The sequence below is a fragment of the Pan troglodytes genome, chromosome 4 (assembly GCF_028858775.2).
Source record: "Pan troglodytes isolate AG18354 chromosome 4, NHGRI_mPanTro3-v2.0_pri, whole genome shotgun sequence".
Lineage (NCBI taxonomy): Eukaryota > Metazoa > Chordata > Mammalia > Primates > Hominidae > Pan > Pan troglodytes.
The window spans coordinates 127,740,137-127,753,991 of NC_072402.2; the positions used below are offsets into that span (position 1 = coordinate 127,740,137).

Genomic DNA, 13,855 nt, shown 5'->3' on the forward strand with positions numbered 1-13,855 from the left:
ATTATTCAATCCAAGATCATAAGCTTTCCAAAAAGAACATATTATCATTTTATTTCTTCTAATTTAATTACACTTTTTATGAAGAATTTCAGAGAATCTAGAATTCTATCCATAGTCTTAACTTACCCACCTCTAACTACATATTCAAATGAACTGAGAAAATTTTGCCTGTTTTTATGTGTCTGAATTATATTCTTGTATGACTAGCTATTTTATGCATATGAAGTTCTTTATTCATATTCTAATGGATATAAAATGTTTCTTTTTGAATTGTTGCCTTTTTTAAAGATAATTAAGTGCAATTCAGTTTCTTCAGAATTTCAAAATGATTATATACATATTTTCTCTCCCTAATACGCCCCACTGTTAAGTATGATTTGTTACAAATTTGCAGTAGTCTATATTGTCATTTTGTGAAATCTCCTTTCCTCAATTTTTACAGGCATTGCCTTGATTAAAGGCCTCATTACCTCTCCTAGAGGAATGATGAGCTGCATCCTCACAGTCCATCCCCTTACCAAGTGATTGTTTCCACAGTAATCTTCTAAAAAAAGTGTATCGTTTTGGAGAAGTCACTTTTAGTCTTATAGTTCTTCAGTGTCTTGACAAAACCCAGACTCCATAGCAACATCTGCCCCTGCTTACTTTCTCAATAGAAATTATCCCACTGTTTATAAACCTCAAACTACTTGTGTTTTCTCCTAGAATGACATGCTATTACACAACCTCATGATTTTTCATAAGTTGGCTCCTAGGTCTGCAATGCTCTTGTTCTGTTTGTCAGTCTCTTGTCTCCCCTGCATTCTTAATAGATTGACCACCTCTGAACTTTCTATAATTGTAAAAATAGCCTATTATCCCAAATAACTGAATATGAAAAGTCATAATTTCATCAAGTCTATTTTGGGGCAAATGAGATTTCTTAGCACATAGCTTATTTCTAATAGCCTGTAATTGGAAGGGATGCCTTTGAGCTGATAAGGCCCTTTACACTGATCTGGTTACATTCCTGCTTGGTCCTCCTGGTGAATCATGTAAAAGGGATGGAATGTGGCAGTCTGGCTGTGCAGGTTATCACCATAGAAAGGATAACTCAACTGACCCTTCTGTGGGCTTACCCTGACTTGGTGATACTGCGACCTTTAATATGAGTTAGACCAGTCAGAAGAACAGTAATTCCAACTGGAATATATAAAATGTGTTTATACTCATCCCTACCCCCAGTGCCCTTAATATAGTTTCTCTTGCTAATCTTTGAAGGAAGATCTAAAACACTGGAATTCTTTGTCTCCACTGAAAATCAAAAATTACCACGGTCGAGAAAAAAAAGCAAAAGCCCCTATGTACTTATAGTTCCTCAAGGCTGTCAAGTGTGGTTGGGTTGCTGGTGCTCTCCACAATTCTAGAGGAACTTCATGGCGCAGTTGTAAGGGCTGGTGCAGAGAATGAGATTCGGGAGCAGAAAGTTGAGCACAGATTTCCTTTACTGAATGTCAAGGTGGGCAGCACAGCACATTGAAAATGTCACAGCTGATTTTACAGATTTCAGGACACCATAGAATGTCTGTTTTTTATCTGTAGAAAGGATCTAAATTGATTTTTACATGAACATATATTATTTGTGTAAGCTATAGTGTAGAGAAGTAACATTAATCATATTTGAAATCTAAGACTAGTGTTGTATGAAAGGAGAGAAGGTTAGCACTCCCCTTGACAAGGATGGAAGAGGCCCTTGGGCCTGACAACAAGCATACGCAAGGACAAAAAACCAAACACCGCATGTTCTCACTCATAGGTGGGAATTGAACAATGAGAACACATGGACACAGGAAGGGGAACATCACACACCAGGGCCTGTTGTGGGGTGGGGGTAGGGGGGAAGGATAGCATTAGGAGATATACCTAATGCTAAATGACGAGTTAATGGGTGCAGCACACCAACATGGCACATGTATACATACGTAACAAACCTGCACATTGTGCACATGTACCCTAAAACTTAAAGTATAATAAAAAATAAATAAATAAATACAATCTAAGACTATTAGTTTTGTTACCTCGGATACAATTATAGTAGCATCTACTCAGAACTTCAGTTTTCAAACTATATGTAATTATTATTTTAAAATGATTACTTTATAATTTATGACATTACAAAATGACTTATCGTTGACTTTCAATTTCTGAAGGAAGTAGCAAGTTGAAGAACACAAAGCGTTGATTGAGAGATGACTGTCCTAATTTTTAATGTTAATACAATATTTTAATACAATAATGAATTATTAGTTACTTCATATGTAACAAAAGTATCTCTGGAAATTTGACTAAGATGGTCAAATATAAAACTTAAATAGAAAGTGCTTTACCTAATGTGATTATTTGATTTTTTAAATTTTATAAACCATTTTTGACATATATTACAATATGTAATTCTGTGAATATTCGAATAATATTTGATGTGTTCCACGTATTCAAGATAGTCAAGAACCAAGGTAATGGAAAAATTACTTTTAAGCCATCTTTACCATGGAATTTCTGTTTGGTGATGATGATGGTGACAATGATGGCATCATAGTTATGTATGAAATTTGAACTCATATTATGGACAAGTCAGTCCTCTTAAGTATTTTGTATAGGGTTGTTGCATGGATAAAATGAGATAGTTTATGTGGTAGGAGTCATAATTTTTCTCTTTATATGGGCAAGGAGACTGATGCATGCAGAGTTGAAGTAACTTGTACAGTTCAGTAGGCAGTTGTGTTCAGAGTTTCATCTTAGCTCTTCTGACCACATTCTGTGTTCTTCTGTGTGAAAAATAAATAAAAATAAATAAATAAAAATAAAATAAAACCAGTCTTATTCAAGAAGATCAGTCGTTTTGCTTTCACTCTACTTGATACAATAGTTGGTTGAAAGTGTCTATATCCTTAGATCCCCACAGACCCTACAGATGTGAAAAATGAGTAGTGGAGTTCTCTCAGAGAAGAAATATGTGGTCAATTAGGACCTAGAATCAGTCTTTGATGAACTGGAAGTTTCCCGGATAGGCAGAAAATTCATAAGGAATCCTAGAACTTGGCCTCAAAGACTATCTATCCATGGCAGTTTAAATACCTGAATGAACAAAATCTGAGTCCAAAGTGAAGAGCTAAGTTAAAAAGAAACCAGTTAATAAATAGGGATTTGCCCCCCATAACCAATCTCACCTTGGTTTCATAGATAATATCCCAGTAAATGTGCACAGATATTTACTGTAACAGAGTGTCCACCTAAAAATACAGTGGATTGTCTTAGGACGCTAGAATAAAATGGTATAAAAGGGAATGACTGAATGAAGGATATCTGGGAACCTTTCCTTTTCATGAATTTGTATTCCTTTAGGAGTATTTAATATAGAACTTCCTGATTGAAAGACTTACATATACCTAAAAAGCTCTTCACATTTAATATTATATATTTTTTAAATGGTGGGATTTTTGGCTGTGTAGGAACTGGCTACTCTGGCATTTTTACTCATGATGAAGAAAACTCTAGTAATCCAAAAAACATTTGTTAAAAAGAGAGTTAAATAAAACACATTGTTTTTCTTATGACAGGCTCTGTCTGGGGGGTGGTTCACTTGAGCAGTTCATAAAATATGTCTAATACTTTGCTTTGTTAAGACAAAGCAACCTTCTTGTTTATTACATATAGAGAAGACATATATATATATATATATGATATTACTATGTATAAGATGTTCATTTTTTAAGTTTTGCTTTGTTTATTTCAATACTAGCCTAAAATTTTCATTTAATTGAATGGCTACTATGTAAGGCACTTCCTGCTAGGTGTTTTACATTTTATACCTCGAATCTGAAAAATAAACTTATGGTAGAAATTATTAACCCTTCTTTACTTAGAAGAAAGTCAGAGCTCACATAGTTTTGGGTAAAGGGATGTGTTCCAAAGGTCCAAATGGCATGAAGGCAATCCAAACCTGAATCTCTGTGCCCCAAAGGTCACACACTTTTCATTACATCACACTGGCTCCCAAGGACAAAATGAATCCAAAGATAGGTATTTCAAGGATAGGTATATTTTCAATTACTGATTAGCAGCACAATTATAAAGCATAAGCAATCCTTTAAGAACAATGCTTTATTTGGGAACAGATTACTTGGGACTATCCGTACCTTTGTGAATCCTTGAAAATCACCACTGTGGAAGCTCAAAACAAAGCAGTCTTTTGTACACATAATATATCTGCATTACATAAGTTGAATATATATTTGTCTAATGTCACCCAAAGTTAGCTTATCTGTAAGATGGTTTTTAAGATGTAGGAAGATAATAACTAAAATATGCTTATGATTCATTAAAATATACTTTAAAAGAATGAGATGAGCATAGCATTGAACGAGGTATCCCATTTCAATGGTAATTATTTCCCTTGAGTAAATTAAATAGTCTTTTATTTAGGGGAAAATAAAACAGTAAAAAATATCAAGTTTTATCATGGCCAAGTTTTATCATGGTCAAAATAGTAATGGTGAGATTATCTGTACTACAGTTTTAATTTAAGGTAAATCTTTTAAGCAAACATGTATGGAAATATTAAGTCATTTTCCAGATTTCGACTTGCTCAGTATGACCATTATAAATATAAGAAGTAAAAAAAAAAAAAAAACTAATAGCTTACTTCAGAACAACAACAACAAAAATAAACCATAGATGGATTTCTGAGTGGAGATTTTAACAAAGCAGAACTGAAAGAAATCAATCTGAAACTTTCACCAGATCCCTTCAGCAGTTTTTCTTTCTCAGTTTCTGTTGTGCTTCTTTTTCACAATCTTCTGCCTTTCTAGAAAGTAAATGTGTTAATTAATTACTTATACAGGAAGTTTACAATGCTGTGAATTAAATGTTAACATAATTTATTTTTAGGTATTCCTTTAGTTCTGAGCTTAGAGTACTAATTATTTTGTTGGCATTTTGGTTATATTTTGCTTTTGAAAAAAAGATGGTCACAATTCGCTTCCAATGACATTTATAAAGTAATATTTATGGTATGTCTTTGATTTCAAAACAGTTTTAACTTAAAATATCTAATATAAATGATTCATTTTAGTCATATCTGTTATTTAATATCCAGTATTTTGCCAATACAAATTATGCTAATGAGTTTTTAATAGCTTCATTCGTATTTGTCCTTAAGTTGGAGGTGTACAAATACATATTTTACATATGTACACATGAGCACTTTAAAATATGTAAATATACAGCTGTTTTGAATGCTCTTACAATTAATAAGCAGTTTAACAGAACTTTGAACACCTGCTGCATCTTATGTTCTATATTTCTTACTGCGTGGATACAAAGATGAATTACAAACAGTTCTTGAGATCAAGGACTTTCCAATATATCATATGTATTTTTATGTACAAATCATAATGAAGATAAGCCTATAATGTTGATGGAATGTGTCACTGACAAATGAGTATTTTGCCTTTTCTTTAATAATTTATATAAATTTTCTACAGTGAGTATATATTATCTCAGTTTATCTAAATATATAAAAGTATTTTAATCTACCTGAAAAAGGAAATATATTTGATAATTTATTTTTCCAGATACTTAGCTTCCCAACTGAAACTGTAATTATTTATTTATACTAAATAATTAAGAAGCCTTAATTAGCATTATACTGTCATTAGAAAAATTGGTACTAATTGGCCGGGCGCGGTGGCTCACGCCTGTAATCCCAGCACTTTGGGAGGCCGAGGCGGGCAGATCACGAGGTCAGGAGATTGAGACCATCCTGGCTAACACGGTGAAACCCCCCTGTCTACTAAAAATACAAAAAAATTAGCCGGGTGTGGTGGTGGGCGCCTGTAGTCCCAGCTACTCAGGAGGCTGAGGCAGGAGAATAGCGTGAACCTGGGAGGCAGAGCTTGCAGTGAGCAGAGATCGCGCCCCTGCACTCCAGCCTAGGCGAGACAGCGAGACTCCGTCTCAAAAAAAAAAAAAAAAAGAAAAAGAAAAATTGGTACTAATTTATCAGTAACAGTGTAATTCAGAAGTTAATCTAATGAAGAAAATATTACATTTAAAAGTTAAAATTGTGAGGTTTAAAAAACTGACAAGATTTGTGGCTTTTTATTTACTAAATATTCACTGTATGATATCATAAAGTATTTAAACTTTTCAACTCATAACAAGTGGTTCAATTAGAGATTCTGGCCTTCCTTTTTTTTAAAGACTATTTTTAGAGCAGTTTTTTCTTCACAGCAGAATTGAGATTTCCCATGTATCTCCGACCTCTACAGGAGCATAGCCTCCGCATTATCAACATCTCTCACCATAAGGTACATTTGTTACAATCGATGAGCCTAAATGGACACTTCATAATTACCTAAAGTCTATAATTTACCTTAGGGTTCACTCTCAGTGTTGTACATTCTATGGGTCTGAGCAAATGTATAATGACATGCATTCATCATTATTGTATTTTACAGAGTACATTATAAATATCCTCTGCACTTGAACTATTCATCCTCTATCCCCCAGTCCCTGGTAACCACTTAGCTTTTTACTGTTTCCATAGTTTAGCCTTTTCCAGAATGTTATATAGTTGGAACCAAAAAGTACATAACCTTTTTAGCTTGGTTTTATTCACTTAATAATGTGCATTTAAGATTCTCCTATGTCTTTTAATGGCTTAATAACTCATTTCTTTTAATGATAGATAATATTTCATTTCCCTGATATATACCTCATTTTATCCGTTCACCTAATGAAAGACATCTCGATTGCTTTCAAGTTTTGGCAGTTATGAATAAAGCTGCTGTAATCATCATTGTGCAGGTTTTATATGGACATACGTTTTTAACTCCATAGGGTAAATACTACAAAGTGTGATTGCTGGATTGTATGGTAAAAGTATGTTTAGCTTTGTAAAAAATCACCAAACTGTCTTCTTAAGTAGTTATACCATTTTGCACTCATCCCAGCAATAAATGGGAGTTTCTGTCCCACCACATCCTTGCAGAATTTAGTGTTATCAGTGATCTGGATTTTGGTATATAGTAGTATCTCATTCTTGTTTTAATTTGTATTTCCTAATGACATATAATGTGGAGCGTATTTTCACATTTGACATTTCATTCACATTCATTTCACATTTCAGATGCTTATTTGCCATCTATCTATCTTCTTTGGTGAAGGGTCTGGTGAGGTCTTCGACCCATTTTTGAATCAAGTTGTTTGTGTTCTTATTGTTGTGTCTGAAGTGTTCTTTGTATATTTTAGGTAACAGTTCTTTATCAAATGTGTCCTTTTCAAATATTTTCTCCCGGTATGTGACTTGTCATCTCATTTTCTTAACATTGCCTTTCACAGAGCATAAGTTTTTAAATTTATCAAAGTCCAGCTTATCAATGATCTCTTTTATTGATTGTGTCTCTAGTGTTGTATCTAAAAGGTCATCACCATACCCAAGGTCGTCTAGGTTTTCTCTTATGTTACCATTTGGGAGTTTTGGAGTTTTGTGTTTTGCATGGAATTCTAGGATTCACGTTGAGTTAACTGTGTGAAGAGGATAAGGTCTGTGTCTAGATCCATGTTTTCGTATGTGGATGTCCAGTTTTCTAGTACCATTTGTTGAAAAAACCATAAAACCATGTTTGCTATATTGTACTGCCTTTGGTCCTTAGTCAAAATCGGCCGGGCGTGGTGGCTCACACCTGTAATCCCAGCACTTTGGGAGGCCGAGGCAGGCGGATTACGAGGTAAGGAGATCGAGACCATCCTGGTTAACACGGTGAAACCCCGTCTCTACTGAAAATACAAAAAAAAAAAAAAAAAAAAAAATTTAGCCGGGTGTGGTGGCGGGCGCCTGTAGTCCCAGCTACTCTGGAGGCTGAGGCAGGAGAATGGCTTGAACCCGGGGGGCGGAGCTTGCAGTGAGCCGAGATTGCGCCACTGCACTCTGGCCTGGGCGAAAGAGGGAGACTCCGTCTCAAAAAAAAAAAAAAAAAAAGATCAATCGACTATATTTATGTGGATCTATTTCTGAGCTTTATTTTGTGTTTCATTGATCTGTAATATTTGTCTGTTCTGCTGCCAGTACCACACTGTCTTGATTACTGTAGCTTTATATTAAATTATTTTATTATATTATATTCTGCAACCTTGCTATAATCGTTTATTATTTCCAGGATTTTTTCAGTATTTTTGGATTTTCTGCAGATGATCATGTCATCTGCAAATAAGGACAGTTTTATTTCTTTCTTCCAAATCTACATACTTTTTATTTTTTATTATTTTTTATATTTAATTTTGGAAACAAAGTCTCACTTGGACACCCAGGCCGGAGTGCAGAGGTGTGATCATAGTTCACTGCACCCTCGGACTCCTGGGCTCAAGGAATCCTCCCACCTCAGCCTCCTGAGTAGCTGGAATTACAGGTGCAAGCAACATGCCTGGCCAGATCTGTATACTTTTTATTTTCTTGTCTTCTTGTCTTAGCAGAGTCCCAGCATGCTACTGAAAAGCAATGGAGTGAGGGTATATCCTTGCCCTGAGCTTAGTGGGAAAGCTTTGAGTTTCTCATCACTATGTATAATGCTGGATGTAGGTTTTTTTGTAGGTATTCTTTATCAAGTACAGTAAGTCCCCCCCTTTTCCTAGTTTACTGAGAATTTTTATCATGAATGAGTGTTGAATTTCATCAAATGCTTTTTCTGAATTTAATATAAGCATGCAATTATTCTTCTTTAACCTGTTGATGTGCTAGATTACATGAATTGATTTTTTAATGTTGAACCAGCCTTGCATGCCTGAGACAGATATGAATTGGTTGTGGCATACAATTCTTTTTATACATTGTTGACTTTGATTTGCTGGCTTGTCTTTTAATAGGATTTGAGTACCATGCATATTTTTTACTTTGGTAACATGTTTGACACTTGCTGTTAGGTTCTTTATAATAAATATACTATTCATTTATGTGATAGAAATTCAGTCTTCACTGATTCTTATCCTCACATCTTTCTATATATAAAACTATATTTTTCCAATGTAAAAAACACACACACACACACACACACACAAACAACCCATCAATGAACTCTACTCTAAAATGGTTGCCTTGGTTTTCCTTATGATTGCAAATTTTTTTAACATAGGAGAAACAAAAAATTCATTTCCATTATCCATCTATTCCATGTAAATTTGAACACATCCTTTTATTCATTTTTTCCCTTTCATGAAAGTGGAATAATATTGTAAGGGCAGTTACATAATTTGATCAAAATTTGTATCTTGAATTGTTAGTTCAGCATATAATTTTCTTTTGTATGATTCAGAACTGCATTTTTTTAAAGGGTGAAGTACAGGTACTATATTTAATACCATATCTTTCATTCAGCTTTCCTAATATATTCTAATAGCCTCATTAAATACAAATATAAATTAAACATTCAATTTCAAAGCTTTAAAATTTATGTTAATTTAATTAAAGAAAGTATCAAAAGCAGCACTCATAGAAGTTATATAAACACAGATAAAATTGAGAAGTATATTATTTTAGCTTTTGATTTAAAAATTAAGTTTATTTCACGTGTTAATTATTTTTTTTATCTAATAGAAAGGGAGAGTGATAGCTACTTAGCAAAGCAGCTTTAAGAGTTACATAAGCAAATATACATAAAAGGCTTAGTAGTATCTTGCATACAGTAATTGCTCAATACATGGTGGTGTTTATTTGTAGTTAATGTTCTTGATAATTTTATGTTTGGGATTTAATCTTATAGTTTATAATTAAGCTAACCGTTTGTAACTTTCCATGTTGTAGTGAAGCATAATACTTCTTTCAAACAAAAATTGAGTTTCTTAGTTATACTTTGAAAAACACTATGATATATCTACTGTTAAAAAATTATAGTATAATTGACGATGTTTGTGTATTTTAACTCGTGTCTTTGCTTCACCTCTCTTCTCTACATTTATCAACGCAATAACTATTTCTAGAATAGGGAGATTAAATCTCTACACTTTCAGTGTCTTGTTCAGGTCTCTTTTAGTGCTGTGGCAGTGGTAATTCTTTAATATTTACACTCACAGAGACAGTGTGATTAGGTCAACATAATTTTTTTCATGGTGTTCTTTGTCCTCCTACATCCATATTTGTCAACATTCCTTATGGTATAAGCAATCAATGTAATACATTACTTATTAAGAAATAAAATGTTTATAATGTATTCCATTTTTAGAAGCATTTTTTTCTACTGTGTACACTTAGATTAAGCTTAAATATTCTTTGATCTCTGAAGAAAGTGAAGAAAGAGAGCTCTTCTTTTTCATTCTTCTCTGATGTGGGCCATGAATGATTTAGTTTAACACATATTTATGGAGCACCAACTACATGGCAAGAGAGAGGGTAGATGCTAATAACAAAACTATGAAAACTGCCTTTAGGATGCTCAGGTACATACAAACTCATTTCAGTGTAGTTTATTAAGTATTAAGATCAATGTATGCATAAAATATGAGGGGAATTGAGTGTCAGAGAAGCATTTAATCCAGCTTCCAGGAAATGAATTCAGCCCAAAGAACCCATTTTAAGGTAGAATGGTAATTATATGTAGAATTATATCTGAATTATCATGAAATTCTTTGGTCATCAGTAAAGATGCACTTGTGATCATAGTAATTCTCTCAACATTGAACAAAACATCCTAATGCATTTTAGCAAAAAATTTTAATTGTAGGAAACAAGGAGTGTTATCTGATGATTAAGTGGAAATTTCACCAGAAACCTCATATATTTTCATTTTCCAACTTTTAGGTTCAAGAGGTACATGTACAAATTTGTTACATGGGTAAATTGTGTGTTGCAGGAGTTTGATGTATAGATAATTTCATTACCCAGGTAATAAGCATAGTACCCAATAGGTAGTTTTTCAATCCTTACTCTCCTCCCAACCCGTACTCTCAAGTAGGCCTCAATGTCTGTTGTTCCCTTTGTATCCATGTGTACTCAATGTTTAGCTCACACTTATTAGTTAAAACATGTGGTACTTGGTTTTCTATTCCTGTGTTAATTCAGTTTTGATAATGGCTTCCAGCTCCATCCATGTTGCTGCAAAGGATATTATCTCATTCTTTTTTATGGCTGTGTAGTATTCCATGGTGTATATGTACCACATTTCTTTATCCAGTCCACCATTGATGGGCATATAGGTTGATTCCACATCTTTGCAACAGTCAGCACTGCTATGACACACACATTCATGTGTCTTTATGGTAGAACAATTTATATTCCTTTGAGTATATGCCCCGCAATGGGATTGCAGGGTCAAATGGTAATTCTATTTTAAGTTCTTTGAGAAATCTCTAAACTGCTTTCCAAAGTGACTGAGCTAATTTACATTACCCCAGAACTGTACATGTTCCCTTTTCTTTGTAATCTTGTCAGCATATGTTATTTTTTCACTTTTTAATAGTAGCCATTCTGACTGGTGTGAGATAGTATCTCATTGTGGTTTTTATTTGCATATGCCTAATGATTAGAAATATTGAGCATTTTTTCATATGCTTGAAGTTATGTATATGTCTTCTTTTGAGAAGTGCCTTTTCATGTTCTTTGCCCATCTTATAAAGTGGTTGTTTGTTTTTTGCTTGTTGATTTGTTTAAGTTCCTTGGAAGTTGTGGATATTAGACCTTTGAGGAATGCATAATATCCAAATAATTTCTCCCATTCTATAGGCTATTTATGCTGTTGATAGTTTTGTTTTGGCTATGCAGAAGCTGTTTAGTTTAATTAGGTCCCACTTGTCAATTTTTGGTTTTGTTACAATTGCTGTTATAGTCTTCATCATGAAGTCTTTGCCAGGGCTAGTGCCCCAGATAGTATTTCCTAAGTTTTCTTCTAGAGTTTTTATAGTTTTAGGTTGTACATTTAAGCATTTAATTAATCTTGAGTTGGTTTTTTAAAATATGGTGAAAGCCAAGAGTCTAGTTTTAGTCTTCTGCATATGGCTAGCCAGTCATCCCAGCAACATTTATTGAATAGTGAGTCCTTTCCCCATTGCTTGTTATTGTCAGCTTTGTTGAAGATCAGATGGTTATAGGTGCGTAGCTTTATTTCTGGGTTCTCTAACCTGTTCTTTTGGTCTGTGTGTCTGTTTTTATGCCAGTATCATGTTGTTTTGGTTACTCTAGCATTGTGGTATAGTCTGAAGTCAAGTAGTGTGATGCCTCAAGCTTTGTTCTTTTCACTTAGGATTCCTTTAGCTATTTGGGCTTTTTTTTTGGTTCCAAATGAATTTTTGAATTATTTTTTCACATTCTGTGAAAAATGTCATTGGTAGTTTGATAGGAATAGCATTGAATCCGTAAATTCCTTTGTGCAGTATGGCCATTTTAACGCTATTGATTCTTTCTATCCATGGGCATAAATGTTTTTCCATTTGTTTGTGTCATCTCTGACTTCTTTGAGCAGTGTTTTGTAATTTGTATTGTACTGATCTTTTACCTCCCTGGTTAGCTCTATTCCTAGGTATCTTCTCTTTGTGGCTTTTGTGAATGGGTTTGTGGTCTTGATTTGTCTCTCAGCTTGGACATTATTGGTATATAGAAATGATACTGATTTTTGTACATTGATTTTGTATCTTGAAACTTGGCTGAAGTTGTTTATCATATCCAAGAGCCTTTGGGGAGAGACTATGGGATTTTCTAGGTATAGTATCATAGTATCATATTATCTGCAAAGAGAGATGGTTTGACTTCCCCTCTTCCTATTTGGATGCCTTTTATTTATTTCTTTTGCCTAATTGCTCTAGACTTCCAGTACTATGTTGAATAGGAGTCATGAGAATGGGCATCCTTGTCTTGTTCCAGATCTCAATGGGAATGCTCCCACCTTTTGCCCATTCAGTATGCTGTTGGCTGTGGTTTTGTCATAGATCACTCTTATCATTTTGAGGTATGTACATTCAGTGCCTACTTTATTGAGGGTTTTTTAACATGAAGGGACGTTGAATTTTAGCTAAAGCCTTTTCTGTATCTATTGAGATGATCATGTGGTTTTTGTTTCAGTTCTGTTTGTGTGATGAATCACAACTATTGATTTGCATATGTTGAACCAACCTTGCATTCCAGGAATAAAGCCTACTTGTATGTGGTGGATTAGCTTTTCAATGTGCTCCTGGATTCTATTTGCAATTACTTGTTGAGGATTTTTGTATCATTGTTCATCCGGGATATTGGCCTAAAGTTTTCCTTTTTCATCATGTTTCTGCCAGGTTTTGCTATCAGAATGATGCTGGCCACATAGAATGATTTAGGGAGGAATCCCTAAATCATTTAAAAATACTAGCCTGATTAGTTTATTAACATTTTCAACATTATCGGAAAAGGTTGCTTTCCTTTATTTTATTCATTTATTTATTTCTTGAGACAGGGTCACACTCTGTCACCCAGGCTGGAGTACAGCGGCATGTTCTTGGTTCACTGCAGCCTCCATCTCCAAGGTCCAAACAATTCTCCTGCCCCAGCCACCCAAGTAGCTGGGATTACAGGCATGTGCCACTGCGCCCAGCTAATTTTTGTATTTTTTGTAGAGACAGGGTTTTGCCATCTTTCCCAAGCTGGTCTCGAACTCCTGAGGTTAAGCAATCTGCCTGCCCTGGCCTCCCAAAGTACTGGGATTATAGGAGTCAGCCAGTGTGTCTAGCCACAAGTTTTCTTATTAACGACTTTTCTTTGACTAAAAACAAATTGAACAAAGTTGAAAAAGAGATATCAAAAAATTATAGCAATATTTTTGTTAATTTTATAATGTTTTAAATTAACTCAAAATTTTGTTTCATT

General features: G+C 34.1%; 1 protein-coding gene and 1 pseudogene across 2 annotated transcripts in view; both read left to right on the forward strand.

Moving 5' to 3' along the window:
* The window catches only part of CHSY3 (chondroitin sulfate synthase 3), a 282,976-nt gene that overhangs the window by 69,569 nt on the left and 199,552 nt on the right, over nucleotides 1-13,855 (forward strand). The window lies entirely within an intron of this gene.
* On the forward strand, nucleotides 1,676-1,786 carry LOC112209358 (U6atac minor spliceosomal RNA; annotated as a pseudogene).